Here is a 5,410-nt window from a genome sequence, read left to right as displayed (position 1 = left end):
ATTTCGAACTACAAATGAATTCAATTACAATGCTTGGAATTTAAGTCAAGATTGAATAAAAAAAAGTTGAATTCACAAACCGTTCGCGATATTTAGAAGGAGTAGATTTCAGAAAACAAGTAGAAAAATGGCTTATCTTTTATCCCGGAAAAAAAAAATGTCGGCGCGTTCTGTGGTGGTTGCCCAAACTGAAAAGTTATGCTTCTCAAAGCAATTGAAAAATATTTTACTATGCTTTCTATTTCATTGTTAATGGAAAAGAAGGGGTAGGTCGTGGGGGGCCCGGTGTGCAGTTTGTATACCGGTTGTATAGCTGAATCCTTTCTTTATAGGCTGTGTATATGAACCGGTTACAGAAATGGGCTGCGTGTTCGATAATCTGGATAGTTGGAGGTCCTCGTTACTAGGACAGCGTAATAAGAAAAACAATCAGCAATAAAGGCACGTGTTATGAGTACATTTAAGACAGCGAAATGAAGCACGCTGAAACAGGATCATATATTTACATATATACAAGGAATATTTGTTTACATAGAAAGGTTACGAACGTTACAGAATGTTTGTGTGTTTATAAACTAGCATGCATGTAGATAAACGTTCGTTGCATGTATGTGTGTGTGAGTGTATGCGAGCGTTTGTCGAAGCATACGTTGAAAGTTCATTGCGTGTGTAAGAGTTTGTTTATACGAATTTCATACCTATCTTGAGAAAAGATAAACGCCCTGTCGAGGCGTGGACGTAATTTGCGCGCCACTCACATTTGAGGTTTGAATTGAAGGCAAACACGTGTTGTCAGTTCTGTCCCTCCAGTGGGAATAGAAAGAAGAAAGCAAGAAAACGGAAGAGGAAATGGAGAGCGCCACCTGTTGGTCAAAGTGAAGGTTACGACAGAGCGACAACTGATGCTTTGGTTAAAAGGTGTATGCATGGATGTGTGCGCGGTTTGCTTAAATGCATGTTACATTAAAAGGCATGTTCCTATAAGGTAAAAATGCGTGCGACGAGAGCTGGTTGATTTGAAAACGAAGTTATACAGTTGAAATATTGTTCATATACTAGTTGAAGAATAAGATAAAATGTTAAGATAGGGTTCAAAATAATATTAGGAATTAAAATATAATAAAAAAATGTTGCAGAATATTATCTCCCTTTTTCTAATATAAAGGCGCCTTCAAAAATTTTCTTTTTGGATTTTTTGATTACGGATAGTAAAATAATTATATTTTCATTAAAATTCTACTTGATAATTTTCTGTAATTTTTGATGTGCACAAATAATTTTGCAGAAAAAAAGATTTTTCCTGTTAATTGATTTTTCAACTGCCATTTTTAGCCGCGTGCAAGCGACTCTATAAGTAACTTCGTCGGTCCGTCTGTCGGTCGGTCTGTCCGTAACACTTTTGTGCTTGGCCTTTTTGGTTAAGATCAAAGGTCTGTTCTTAATAGATGCTTTTCTTAGCTTACTACAAGCAAAGACCATATATGAGGGCAGCCCCACATATAAGTTATTTGTCAATGTAGCCGCAACCCTTCAAACCAATTGTCACTATCCAGCTCCCCTACTTCCCGGGGAGTTGGTCCCCATTTCCCATTCACTCCTCACATTAAAATCGGCTTTATGCCTAATTTGCTCGGTGGGGGGGGGCAAATAAATACCCTTTCCTTGGCCTTTTGGCCAAGATCAAGATGTAGTATCTGTTCCAGCAGATGCTGCAGGCGGGGACCATATGTGGGGGCGACCCCAGGTGTAGGACCTTGGTCAATGTAGAGGCAACTCTTCATACCAATTGTCACTATCCAGCTCCCCTACTCCCCGGGGAGTTGGTCCCCATTTCCCCTTCACTTCTCACATTAAAAATCGACCTTGTGCCTAATTTGCTCGGTGGAGGAGCAAATAAATACCGCTTTTCTTGGCCTTTTGGCCAAGATCAAAGTGTAGTATCTGTTCTTACTACACGCTGTACTTATTGTGATATAAAGTGGGGGATCACTTTTCTTTATTAATTTAATGTAAAATGATCACCCACTTTATTACCAGTCAGTCTCAAAGCAAATCAAGTCATTCTCCAGATCATTCAAGTTGTTTTTGAAGGATTCCAGTTATTTTTCAAACATTCAATTCATCCTTAAGTTCATTAAAGTCATTCTAAGTCATTTACATTTTATTTCTTTAAGTCATTCCTGCCCATTTTTCGGTCATTTTATTTTATCTTTAAGAATTTCATGTCACTCTTACATTCACGCATTCATTTATTACACGAGAACAGGTGACTAATGGCTATCGTCCTTGTTTACCTGTGCATATCTTTCAAGAACATGTTTGTCGGCCATATTTTACAGCTAAGCAAATAAAAATTGCATATCGATTTCATCTTTCTCCAATATATGTCAAATATAATATATATATCTTATAATAAAAAGAGACTGGTACATTTCTACCATCTTAGCAGAACTGATAGATACTGTGTGACGTTGGCATGGTGATGATAAAAAATTATGAAATGGATGAAGAAGAAATCTAACAAATAAAAGGCAACTGTCTTGTATGCACGTCCCAATAAAATTTAAAAAATACAAATCAAAACCCCTCAAAGTTAAAAATAAAATAAAATGATGAATTCCTTCTGATGGAAATGGCAAATATTTAGTCCGACTTTCATTGGCGTTTCATCTGCGCATGCATACATTTCTTCCTCTTCCAAATTGTTGCATTATTTGTTAATATGTTTTTTATTTTCTTTTTCATGAAACTTTTTACACCTGTAGTTATGTATCATATATATTTCCAGTAAAAAAAAAAGACCAACATTTAAATTTATTGCTTAGAAAGCAGTTGGTGCTCTGTAAAAAAGAACCCCCGGAGTTCTTTAACCTCACTCATGGAGCCTTAGGGACCCGTAGAGCCCACTTTGGAAAAACTTGCATTATTGTGTCGCATTTTATAGTGACCATCACCCAGTAGAAAATTGCAGCTGGATATCAGGTGGCTCACACTCTCTACTTCTGTGTGACAGAATCTGCACTGGTTGATATTTCTAAGACGAGTCATCTACTTAAATACATTGCTTATCAAGCTTTGATCTTTGGCAGCCATTATAATGCTCTCCTGATCATGGTAAAACGATCCTCTTTTTAGCCAGTCTATACAACCTTCCTTATCTGTATAATCCTGGTTGAATTCGCCCAGAAATACTCAGCATGCTGTTAATCTGTGCATTCTTCCAATATTTTTAGCTACGGAAGTTCTTAGTGTATTGACGTTAAACGGGCTGGTAAACAACAAAATAAAATAAACCAAATACAATACGCAAAAGTCCAGCTAGAATTCGTCACTGACGACTTTCTCTCTCAACTTCCAGCACGTCTCCCCCCCCCACTGCCTCTGCCAACAGATATTTTATTAGAAAACTGACCCCATTCCATTTGCATACATGTGCAGTGGAAGATGAGATCTTGTGAGATTCCACGAGACTACACCTTATAAATCCATCTTTAATTTCTCTTTCTCTCAGATCCCATCCATAGGTAAGTTGTATGACCGCACGACACACACACACACACACACACACACACACACACACACACACACACACACACACACACACACACACATACGGGAGCGCTTTCCTCTTTAATTATTACATTCAATTCTACATGTATTTTTGACGACTTTATGGGCCATTTCCGTGGCAGACTTGTTTTCTGATTCTGTCTAATTTGTAAGACAGTTTTGTTCAAATTTTTTTGGCAAGTTTCGTGATGGAGATTGTTCTACTGACTCCTGTTCTGTGTACCATTTTAAAGTTTGGATTTTGGAAGCTCATCAGATATTGCCCAGTGCCCATACTAGTTACATATTTGTCATAGTTTGTGTGTTTTAAAATAAAATTAAAATAAGATAAAAAGTGGCCGTCAATCAACGGCTCTCGGTGTGTGTGTGTGCGTGTGTGCGTGTGTGCGTGTGTGTGTGCGTGTGTGTGTGCGTGTGTGTGTGTGTGTGTGTTGTATAGAGCAATTCTGAGCTCTTCATCGATTGTCAGGGTTAGACCAAAATATAATTTGTCATGTTAAGAATTATGTTTTGGAAAAATAAATAGGAATTTTAACAGGAATCGACATTCATATTAAAATACTTAAAAATAGAAATATTTATAGCTTTTTGAATTTAAGCTGAGGGAAATAGATAAACAGTAGGTTGAAATGTTAGATCAAACAGCTGATGAGTTAAGGATACGTGCTATTTGGCGTGTGACGCAACAGCCAGCTGATCGGGATGTTTAGTCAGTCAGTATCCGAGATTCGAGAGGGACACACGTTCCAGATGTTGGAAGCGAGCACAAGCAATAAGAAGGGGATAGAGAAGAAACGTTTGCAAGACTTCGAGGGATTTGCGGCACCCAACTTGACTGAACCAAAGAAATAAAATCTATTTATTTGGAACCGGTAACGTTTTGTTTGTCTGCCCCCGAGGGAATGATTCTTTATTGCAGCCCGTCTGACGAGGAAGAGGTCACCCAATAAAATAAGCCATCGGATGAAAAAGGTTAATCCCCAAATTAATGTTTCATGAACTCTCTTTTATACTCGTATACATCCAAACACGCGACGTTGCAACACAAATAAATAACAAACGCAAACACGTAATTATATCTACAAGTATGTAATATAGATAGTAATTAAATAGTAAAATATATACATTGGTCATATAAACACGTTTATACAACATTCCCGGTTTGTGCCATAACCTCACTATATAACATGTAGTTATTTATGTATATTTATAGATGGGTATTTAGATAGATTTACGTGTGTAAATACATACACGTACATATATAAAATCACGTAATATGCATAATCAAGTTATATATATGTACACACACATACACACACACATATATATACATATATATAATCAAATAAGTATAATGAGGATGTAATCGTATATATCTGTTCACCCTCTGTCTTAGCTTATACGAGAGCAGAATAATTACAGTTATTATAAAAGTCAACCATTACGGACATGCGATTATGCCCGTATCACAGAGAGCAGGATAGAGAGGCGGATCGGTCCAGATTAAGGTCGACTTTAAATACAGAGGAAACCGCCGAGCGTGTACGTCAATTATCGTTAGCGGAACATCACCGACTCTAAAATCACTGATCATCTCGCCTGATCAGTGAACGCGAGTTCACCTTTCGTTTCCCTGTGATTTTCAGATCTACTTCATATGTCCACTTGCTTCTCTCCCCCCCCCCCTCCCAAGATGTCTGGCGAACATCTTCCTTCTGTGATAAATCCTTCATTCGGAAATAAAGCAAGCGAAGTGTGATAAATAAGGAACACCGGCCTCGCTGGCATAACCTCGTAAATTTTAATGTACCGTTCAAAAATGGCGCGATTACTGTATTTT

At 37.6% G+C, this 5,410-nt stretch overlaps 1 pseudogene; it reads left to right on the top strand.

Annotated features, from left to right (window-relative positions):
* Positions 1 to 1,899: 1,899 nt before the first annotated feature.
* Positions 1,900 to 2,027, top strand: LOC145244060 (U2 spliceosomal RNA; annotated as a pseudogene).
* Positions 2,028 to 5,410: the final 3,383 nt, after the last annotated feature.

This window comes from Euprymna scolopes, chromosome 22, assembly GCF_053919585.1.
Source record: "Euprymna scolopes isolate OS-2025 chromosome 22, ASM5391958v1, whole genome shotgun sequence".
NCBI lineage: Eukaryota > Metazoa > Mollusca > Cephalopoda > Sepiida > Sepiolidae > Euprymna > Euprymna scolopes.
Note: the sequence above shows the minus strand (reverse complement) of the source record. Positions and strands in the feature narration are given on the sequence as shown.